Source organism: Hylobates moloch, unplaced genomic scaffold (genome assembly GCF_009828535.3).
Source record: "Hylobates moloch isolate HMO894 unplaced genomic scaffold, HMol_V3 SCAFFOLD_6, whole genome shotgun sequence".
Lineage (NCBI taxonomy): Eukaryota > Metazoa > Chordata > Mammalia > Primates > Hylobatidae > Hylobates > Hylobates moloch.
In genome coordinates, this window is record NW_026652281.1 from 1,734,532 (window position 1) to 1,745,521 (window position 10,990).

Genomic DNA, 10,990 nt, shown 5'->3' on the forward strand with positions numbered 1-10,990 from the left:
AGCTCGGAGACAGGCCCAGCTCAGCCGCGAAGAGAGCAGGAGGAAGTATGGTGAATCCTTAAACAGAACCAGATGGGATTTGGGAGATAAAGAGGGAATTTCTGGAAGGTTCCTGTGAGTTCCTGGGGACTCAAGTCACAGTCAAGGGAAAGGCATCTGGGAAGCTGCACATGGACTTCCTGTGGTTGAGAGGACGGTTGTGGCTGGAAGCCAGAGTGGGAAAGAGAAGGCCTCTGCATTGGCCAGAGAGAGCTGCACAGGGCGGCTGCCGGGGGGCACTGCCCCTCAACCCCAACGCCCAAGCCTCAGCACGATGGAGACCACATCTGCACCAGGTCGGGAGAATGCCAGGAGAGACCCCTCCCAGGGAAGGGTCTCCTGGACCACAGGCCCGTGGCCCTACCTCTGTTTTCAGAGGATGCAAAACTCTTCCAACCTTCACCAGCCAGGTTCCCAGGCTCCACCCTGCCCCCGGCCAGTGTGCAAAGGTGAAAATGCACAGGGGCCCTCTAGGACCACGTTTCACCCGCAGAAGATTGGAACAGGTGAGGTGCTGTGAGCACCTGCCCTGGGGAGAAGGTAGAAGGAAGCTCCACGGAGAAGAGGGTGGCTGAAGCAGGCTTTGGCATGGGAGTAGGTGTCCAGCATGCTGGAGAGGCAGTTGGGAGCTGCCTCGGCTCCCCACCCTGCCTGACTGCTGAGGGCCAGGCCAGCATGTGGGGAAAGGGCTTAGCCCTGAGATGAGTTGGATTCCATCAAATGGGGGTGGGGGCTGCTGATGCGTCCTGAGCCAGGGGCTGCCCATGTGGCGCCCTCTTGAAGCCTCTGGCTGGCCAGCCCCTCCCTCTGCCACAGCCCCACCATCCACAGTTTATTATCTGGGTGGAGCATTGCCCCTTCCAGCTGGGCTGGGAGGGAGAATGCTGAGGTCAGGGGTTCTGCGTTTGGAGCTGGAGAGCGTGTGGGATCTGGAGGTTTCTGTGGGGGTGCATCCTTCTCAGGGAGGCCTCCAGCTTCGATAGGTTCCCAGCATGCTGGGCAATGGGGCATTGAGACAGCACCCAGGCTGGGTGCAGTGGCTCATGCCTGTAATCCCAGCACTCTGGGAGGCCGAGGCGGGTGGATCACTTGAGGTTAGGAGTTTGAAACTAGCCTGGCCAACATGGTGAAACCCTGTCTCTACTAAAAACACAAAAATTAGCTGGGCGTGGTGGCGGGCGCCTGTAATCCCAGCTACTCGGGAGGCTGAGGCAGGAGAATCGCTTGAACCCCAGGGGCGGAGGTTGCAGTGAGCCAAGATCGTGTCACTGCACTCCAGCCTGAGCGACAGAACGAGACTCTGTCTCAAAAAAAAAAAAAAAAAAAAAAAAAAAGACAGCGCCTATACTCAGTGCTCACCAGCCAAGCCGACGCACACCGGCCGAGCAGCAGTGAACCCAGGCCCACTGTCGGGGTGTCTGCATCTTAGCTCATATCAACCTCATGGAAAACCCCGGAAGGAGTGTTACTCCGAGGGCAGAGAAGTGGAAAGACCCGTGCCAAGGTGAGCTGGATGCACGGCTGGCATCTGGCCCCAGGAGCGTGGTGCGCCATCCCATCCTAAAGCTGGCAGCTGTGATCACACTCGCCCAAGGTATAAAAGGTACATCCAGATTCCCGGACCCAGCCCTGCGGGTTCTGACTTAGGACTGTTTAAAACGTATGAAAACTGCCCCGGAGATTCCGGTGAGGAGGATGGTCCTGGGGGAAGCTGCTCCTGCCTTTCAGGCTGGGGAGTGGTGAGGGGCGGCCGGCCCTGCTCTCTGCCCACTCGGGGCTGTGGTGGCAGCATGTGCCCCGGTGACGCGTGGTCCAGGTGCCGCCCTGCAGGGCTGCAGGTGCATGGCCGTGATCACAGCCTTTCCTCAGTGGCGCAGCCACGGGGGGTGGGGTCAGGGCCTTGTGCACTTCCAGGTTTCCTCTGGAACGTCCGGAGCAGGCAGCCTGGGTGGGCGAGGCCCTGTGTGTCACTCAGCAGGAGGGGCAGGGCCTGGAGGACCAGCTGCTCTTCCTGCCTCTGCCCCGTGTCTCCCACCCCCTCGGCCTCCAAGGACCCCAGCCTAGGCCTGCTCTTGTCTTGGAAACCAACCCAGGCCAGGAGGTCAAGGGTTGTCCTTTGAACCCTGGGGTCTTTAGGAGCTGATGGGCTGAGTGAGGGTCCTCCCTCCCCCGCCGTCTGCACAGGCAGACGCACAGATGTGCACTTCCCCAGCCCTGGACTAGGACGGCCACCCTCCTTCTGGGGCCACAGGGAGGCCTGAGAGCTCCTGGGGCCTGCTCTCTCCTCTGCAAAGTCACCTGGCCACGCTCTTGGTCACCATGGCGATAAAATGGTCCAACAGAGGCAGCGGGCTCTGCAAAGAACAAACAGAAGCTTCATCTCTGCCTGCGCCAGGGTGAGCGACAGGCCAGAGTCCGTCCAGGTGTTGTGTACGTGCCTGGCCCGGCAGTGAAGGAGAGGACGGCGGCCCCCACTTGCTGGGTCTGTGTGCATGTGTGGCCCAACAGTCACACACAGGATGGTGGCCCTGCTTTCTGGGTCTGGGGCTGGTGCTGTGCCAGCTCCTGCCCTGGGGACCTCAGAGGGCACCAACACTCCGACCACACAGATCCTGTGAGCCCGTTTCACAGTGAGGAAAACCAAGCTGCACAACCTTAGGTGACTTGCCCTGGAGCCCTGGCCCTTGGGGGAGACCTTCCTGCCCCAGGCTCTCACCAACATCTAATCTAGGGTCAGAGAGGAAAATCATATCTCACTCAAAACTCCAGGTCAGGCCGCGCGCGGTGGCTCACGCCTGTAATCCCAGCACTTTGGGAGGCCGAGGCGGGTGGATCACGAGGTCTGGAGATCGAGACCATCCTGGCTAACACGGTGAAACCCCGTCTCTACTAAAAATACAAAAAATTAGCCGGGCGAGGTGGTGGGCGCCTATAGTCCCAGCTTCTCGGGAGGCTGAGGCAGGAGAATGGCCTGAACCACAGGGGGCGGAGCCTGCAGTGAGCCGAGATCGCGCCACTGCACTCCAGCCTGGGCGATAGCAAGACTCCATCTCAAAAAAACAAAACAAAACAAAACAAAACAAAACTCCAGGTCAGATCGAGGAGGACACTTGCTCAGCATAATTATAGAGACGACAGTCCACACCAGCCTTATCATAATCACAGAGATATTCCACACCAGCGTCATCTTAATTACAGAGACAGTCCACACCAGCACTGCTTGAATTACAGAGATGACAGACCCACCAGTACTGTCTGAAGTACAGAGATGACAGTCTACACCAGCATTGTCTTACAGAGACAGTCCCCACTAGCACTGCCTGAATTACAGAGATGACAGTCCACACCAGCACTGCCTGAATTACAGAGATGACAGTCCACACCAGCACTGCCTGAACTACAGAGATGACAGTCTACACCAGCACTGCCTGAATTACAGAGATGACAGTCCACACCAGCGCTGCCTGAATTACAGAGATGACAGTCCACACCAGCATCGTCTTAATTACAGAGACAGTCCACACCAGCATCATCCTAATTACAGAGACAGTCCACAGCAGCATCATCTTAATTAAAGAGACAGTCCACACCAGCATCGTCTTAATTACAGAGACAGTCCACAGCAGCATCATCTTAATTACAGAGATAGATAGTCCACACCAGCATCATCTCAATTACAGAGACAGTCCACATCAGCACTGTCTCAATTACAGAGAACCCATGCCAGCATCGTCTTAATTACAGAGATAGTGAAATAAGACAGAGATATTCACTAGGATTGCAAATTTTTTGGAGGGATGGGCTGATGCAATCAGATTAGAGAAAGAATTACAAGGTATAAAAATTGAAAAAGAGCAGATAAAATGATCACCATTTTAGTTGATACGATTACATATCTGGAAAATGAACAGAGTTCATGAAGATGATTGGTTAGAGTAAGATATTCAAATATCCACAGCTTTCTCATATATAATTAGATAGAAAATATAATGAGATCAAATTTATAACAGCAACAAAAAGATATCTAAGAAAAAACTTAGGAAACGTGCCTCAGCCACATGAAGGGAACTTGGAGGCACAGCAGAGGGATGTTCAAAACGCCCAAAACAAGGGAAGACCCTGACGCTGACCCTGACCATGACCCTGACCAGGAGCCGCGATAATAACAAATATGTCAGTTATCCCTAGATCAGGCTACAGAGTCAATCAGCTCCTTTTTCCTATACCAACAATTGTTTCTGGAACTAAGTAAGTTGAGTCTAAAGTTCATATGGAAAAATAAACATCCGGGCCATCCTAGAATAATTCTGCGAGGGGATGGAGGCGAGGAGTCCATGACGCACCAGCGTGGCTTGCAAAGCTACTGTAGTAAAAAGCGGTTTGGTGCTGGCATGAAGATGGGTGGACCCATCAGTGGAAAAAGGCAGACGTGTTGACTGCGTTGTAAAGGCAGCATTTCAAATGAATGGTCTTGGCACAACTGGCTCACCCACTAGACAAAGGAAAAATGACATCTCTCCCTCAAATCAAAGACTTAAGGGCGAAAAAAAAAGCACTAGAAGAAATCATGAAAGACGTTTCTAACAAAATAATTTCAGCATGTGCAAGGCCTTTTGAAGAATGAATCAAAACACAGGAAGCTTAAAAGGAGGTGGGTATGTGACCACATAAAATAAGCATTTTAATGCCAACACAAATGAAAAAACACACACAGGCACACAAGCAAGTGAAGAATTGGGGAGAAATTTGGCAACTTATATATCAGAAAAAGGGGATTAAACAACAAAAAGAGTAAGTTAAAGACCAACCCACCAAGAGACAAATGGGCAAATGGCCTGAGAAGCTGGTGCAAGAAAGTAAATCCCAGCAACCTATAACCACATGAGAACAGGCTGAGCCTCCTGGGAATTAGAACTACTGTGCTGATAGGGTTTGGCTCTGTCCCCACCCAAATCTCATCTTGAATTGTAGCTCCCATAATTCCCTTGTATTGTGGGAGGGACCCGGTGGGAGATAATTGAATCATGGGGATGGTTTCCCCCATACTGTTCTCGTGGTACTGAATAAGTCTCATGAGATCTGATGGGTTTATACTGGGAAACCCTTTTCCCTTGGTTTTCATTCTCTCTTTGCTGGCCGCCATGTAAGATGTGCCTTTGCTCTTCCTTTGTCTTCTGCCATGATTGTGAGGCCTCTCTAGCCATGTGGAACTGTGAGTTCATTAAATTCTTTCCTTTATAAATTACCCAGTCTTGGGTATGTCTTCATCAGCAGTGTGAGAATGGACTAATACAAGCAGCCAATGAGATTTCACCATCAGGTGTTCCACAATCAATCATTTGAAAGCACGCGGCTTCAGGAACACGCCCCACGCTACATCATTGCAAGAATGCAAATCGATATGTCCTTGTGGCCGAACGACTTGGCCAACTGAATCCACGTTTAAGACACATAACCGTGGGGCCAAGTGTGGCCCCCAGAAATCTACCTGGCAGGTAGAATGGAATGGACTGAGAATGAGGGCTGGAAATAAACCCTCAGAGTTACAGTCCACTGATTTCCAACGAGGGCACCAAGGCAGTTTAACAGGGAAAGAATAATTTTTGCAACAGATGGTATTGGGCCTAGTGGATATCCTCGTGCAAAAGAATGAGGTTAGACCCCTACCTCACACCATACACGACGTGAACTCCAAAAGTAGCAGCAAACTAAATGTAAGAGCCGAAACCATAACACTCTTAGGAGACAACATAGGAATACATCTTTGTGGCTTTGAGTTAGGCTATGATTTCTTACATATGACACCAACAGCACAAATGACAAAAAGTAGATCAACTGTACTTTCTCAAAATTAAAACTGTTGTGCTGTAAATAATACCACTAAGAAAGTGAAAAGGTAACCCAGAGAATGAAAGAAAACTTTTGCAAACCATTATATACAATAGGGAACCTGGCTATAGAACACATAAAGAACTCTTGCAACAATAATAAAAAGACAAGAATTCAACTAAAAACGGGGTGAAGGGTCTGAGTAGATATTTCTCTGAAGAAGATACACAAATGGTCAGCAAGCACATGAAAAGACACTGATATCATTAGCCATCAGGGAAACGCAAATCAAAACCACAATGAGATGCCACTTCACACCCAGGAGCTTGGCCGTCACCACAAAGACAGACAATGAAAGGTGTTGATGAGAGTAGGGAGAATTTGAAACCCTCCCACACTGCCCGTGGGAATGTGAGATGTGGCAGCCTCTTTGGAAAAGAGTTTGACCAGTCCTCTTGGAATGTTAACTGTACAGTGACTGTACGACCAGCAATGCTGCTTGTAGCTGGGGAATCTAGAGAAATGGAAACCTTTGTTCACATAAAAACGGGTACACAAATGTTCATTATTCACAATAGCCAAAAAGTGGAAACAGCCCACACTTCCATCAGTGGAAGAACGGATAAACAAAATGTGGTCTATCGTCTACTCAGCAGAACGTTCTTTAGCCACAGAAGGAATGAAGTGGTGACACACACCCCAGTGTGGGGGACCTTGAAAAGATCGTGCTGAGTAAAAGACACCAGCTTCAAAGGGCCATGTGTGGTATGATCCCATTTCTATGAAATGCCCAGAACAGGGAAACCTGTGGAGGCAGAAAGCGGACTGGTGGTTGCCAGGGACCGGGGTAGAAGCAGAGGGAGGAACAAGGGGCTGATAATAAAGGGCCTGGAGTTTCTTTCTGGAGTGATAAAAGTGTTCTGGAATTAGTGGTGATGATTGCACAATTCTGTGAATTCATGAAAAACCACTGAATTGTATACACTTTAGAAGAGTGACTTTTATGGTATATGAATTATATCTAAATACAGATGTCACTGAAAAAATTCACTGTTTTTTCCCGCTCCCTACCATCTGGTAGAAGTGGGGCCAGGGAAGGAGATGGAATAAAGCCAGAGCCTGTCCGTCAAAGCTCATTTCTGGAGCAAGGACCCTGATGCTGGTCAGGGTCCTGGGTTGTCCTGTCCACGCCTGGCCTGGAGGCGTCTGAGCTGTGTTCCAGCAGCATGAAGCAATGCCAGGCAGTCATGGGGCTTCAGGCTGTTGGTGCTGGTGGCCCTAGTGTTGTGTGGACCACACCCTACCATCCTCTGGGTGCAGGTGACATCCGGCACCTTCCTAAGGGCTTCCCACTCAACAGGTGCTCTGCAGCTCAGCCTCCCCAAGCCTCCCAGGGTGTCACACAGGCTAAGAAGGCTGCTGTGTGTTAAACCCACCTGGTATCCACACACCTACAGACAACAACTGTGACAGGCTAGTGCGAGAGCCCCAGCCCTCACAAAGGAGGCAGAGGCAGGGCACATCCCTCAGCTCCTCAAGTTCGCTTACTGACAAAGAGATGCGGATAGCTCCTGCCACGCAGGGGTGTGTGGACACAAGAGCAAGAGGTGCCTGGAGGGTGCTGGCAGCACCATTGGTAAACCATGGACAGGAGGCTACTTCTGAACCTCTTGTCATCGGAAGCCCCTGCCTTGTGACTTCCTTAGGCCCACAGCACACCTGTTGGGAACTACCAGCTTTGGCGTCTCCAGGCCTTTCTGCAGTGCAGTCAGACCAGGTGTCTACATTCACACCCACATGTGTATGGCTGCATGGGGTGTGAGGGTGTGTACGTGTGTATGTGTGTAAGGACATGTATGTGAGTGTGTGGGTTTACGTGACAGTGTGTGTGTGAGTGCATGAGAATATGGGTGTGCATGAGTGTGCTGGGGATGTACGTGTGTATGTGAACGTGGATGCATGAGTGTGTATCTGTGGGCATGTGCGTGAGTGGTGAGTGTGCATACATGTGTATATGTGTGCATGTAAATGTGCATTTATGAGTGTGCATATGTGTGTCCGCATGTGTGTATGAGCATGCATGCATGAGTGTGCAGGTATGAATGTGAGTATGCATGTACGGGCGCACGTGTGCCTGTGAGCATGTGTGTGCACATGAAGGTGTGCATGCATGTGTGCCTGTGAGAGTGTGTGAGGGTGCGCACTGACATTTCCTGCACATGCAGACATCTCCTCAGTGTGGCCTGCCCCATGCCGGGCATGGACATCAGGCCTCAGAAGGACTGGGAGTTTCTGCAGCAGGGCATCACTCCTGCTGACGCCCATCACTGCATTTGCTCTGTGTGGGTGTCAGAGACTGCCCTGTCTCCAGCTTGGCCTCTGCTGCTCTGGCTTCCAGTAGGCTCCTGAATTATCCAGTGGCTTGGGGAGGGGGATTCCAGATGGAACTTGTGTGTGGCTTTAAGAGCCCAGGATTCAGAGCTTCAGAAAAGGGATCCCAAGCCAATGTCCAAATTGTTGCCGGGGAAGCAAGTCCACCGGCCTCCAGGGCGCAGGCAGCACCTGGGTCCCTTGCTTTGCCGAACAATGTGTTATTACACCGCCTCCTTAGCCAGATGAGACAATACAAATTCCTCAAAGCAGCAGTCAAAAGCTATAATCTGATTTTGCAACATCCAGGAGCAGATGCTCTTTGGGAGGAATAAAACACTGAGATGATGGGGGAAGGAATGCGTTGGGTTCGTGTTTGCCTTTTTATGCTCTTGGCTTCCAAACACTTGAGGTTGAAGCATGCCACAGAGAGCAGAAGCAGCTGGGTGAAGCCCTGGACAGGCACATTCCTGAGCTCAGTCGGGTGGATATGGGAACATGCTGGCCCCCTTGCTCACCGGGCGACTGGGTGAGTCTGTCGCCAAAAGTCAAAATGCCCTCCCCACAGCTCTCTCCGCTCTTGGAGAGGGAGGTCTGGATGGAGGCCCGGCCCCTGCAGATTCCTCTGTCCTGGCCCTTCTCAGTTTCCCATCTTCAGACAGTTCCAGGCTGTTGTACTGGCCGTGCAGACTCGCCTGCAACAGGGTGGGAGGAGCCCACAGTACGATGGGGACGTGTGTGCATTCCATCGCCCTGGTGTCACTGGTGTGGGCGGCCGGGCTGCAGCACTGGGCCGTCGGAGCATCCGTGACCTCCCAGATAAGATAAAGGGCTGTGAATCCATCGTCTCCCTTCCCAAGCCTCTCCCCACTCCTAGGATGAGTTTTCCAGAGGGGTCCTATGTGAAGGTTGCAAACGGCCTGCAAAGGCCAGCAAGTCCCCGTCCCAGAACAAGCCTCCTCTGAGCACACTCTGGTCTGCATAACAGCACAGGAGCTGCACAGTTGCCCCATTACCTCTGGAAAGCTGCCTCACTTCTCAGCAGCTCCTTGCAAAAGCACCTCTTCAAGAGGAAGCAGGAGCAGCGACCAGGCCTCATCGGCAACTTTCATTAAGAGTGACGGCACTGAGTGTGTGGCACTGAGTGAGTGTGGCCTGTGTGGATGCTTTGCATCATGTCTCCTTGAATCTGCACAACCTCCTGATGAGAGGAAGAAAGCTGTCATTCCCATTCTCCAGATGAGGAGCCTGCCCCTTAGTGGGGAGGTTCAGGATTTCAGGGGGAGTCAGGCATGTTCCGAAGAGGATGCTGGGCCTGCCCGTAAGAGGCTCATGGCTTGGCTGGGAGGACAAGGTAGGAAGAGAGTGGAGGCACCGCCGGAGCTGTCAGCCCCACTGGAAGGTGGAGGTGGAGCTGGACCCCATGCCCTCGGGAGGGCTTCTCCAACTCTGTGGTTCTGAGATTTTCTTCTGAGATGCCTCCAAGAAGCACAAGTAGAATGTTCCTCCTGGCAGCGGAGTTCCATGGGAGCCAGGGCCAGGTGCTGCTGCAGGCTGTGGTGGGCCCTCGGAGGGGCTGAGGGGCTCTGGAAAGCTGGGCACAAGGAAGTGGGCACAGATCCTGGCTGGAAAGGCCCACTGGAGAGAACAGTGCTGGCGAGGGTGCAGAGCAGAAATCACACGTGTCCATGTCCCCAGCCAACGGGGCCCAGGAGAACTTGCGTGATGATACGTGGGATGAAGTGAATTGTTACCTTGATTTCACTTTAATTAATTAATAAATGATCACCATGGCCAGTGGCTGCATGCTGGAGGGTACAGCTCTGGATTGCTCTGACAATGACAGGCTGCAAACACCAAATCCTCAGACACAACTTCACACTTTCCTATCAGGCCCAGAGCTCACAGCAGGGATTAACAGACACCAGGGGAGTAGGTAATCTGTCCTTCAGCCATCGGATTGGAGTTCAACCCTAAGGGACCCATCCTCTGAAAGGCAAATGCTCCACACTGGCACCTGGGACAGGAGTGTTCAGGGGCCTGCAGGAGGCCGGCACTGCTGAGCTCCACGCCCTTCCCACACATCTGTTTTTCTGCAGCATCTGGGATTGCCAAGCCTCCCCTTTTCGGCAGCCCCACAGCCGGCCAGGGCAGAGGGTTCTGTAGTGGAGGCCCCACCCTGGCCCCTACACAACGTTGCTGAACTGGGAGGTAGATGAGAGTGAGGGAAGGGCAGAGACCTGAGGTTCCTGGAGAGCAGACAGCTGCAGGGCCCCACAGAGCAGCCAGCAGAGACGGGGCCTTGGAGTCCAAGCACAAAGTGAGCCTCTGGCAGGGAGCAGATGCTGGTCCTTCCTCTCAACATCTGTTCACTCTTGCCCACCTGTGGAGCGCCTTCTGCACACACAGCCTGACCCTGTATCTCCACCGCCAGGGCGATGGAGAACCTTCCTCAACCACAGGCCCAGGCGAGCCCAGGCAGCTGAGAGCCCAGGGAGGTGGCCGGAACACGTTCTCCTTTTCGTGGAAAAGCCGAGGAACGGAGAGCTGGGAGTCAGTCAGGGTGGGCCGCGCTTCCCGGGCCAAAGGAAGCAGCCAATGACACAGATTTTTTAAGATACACAGAGCACCAAATATAAATATATCTGCTCTTAAAAAAAGGAATGAATTTCATCTTGAGAGAGACTCCATTGGCCAGACTCAGAGATGAAGTATTTTTATCATTAATATCATCTGGGCTTGTGTGGAATTA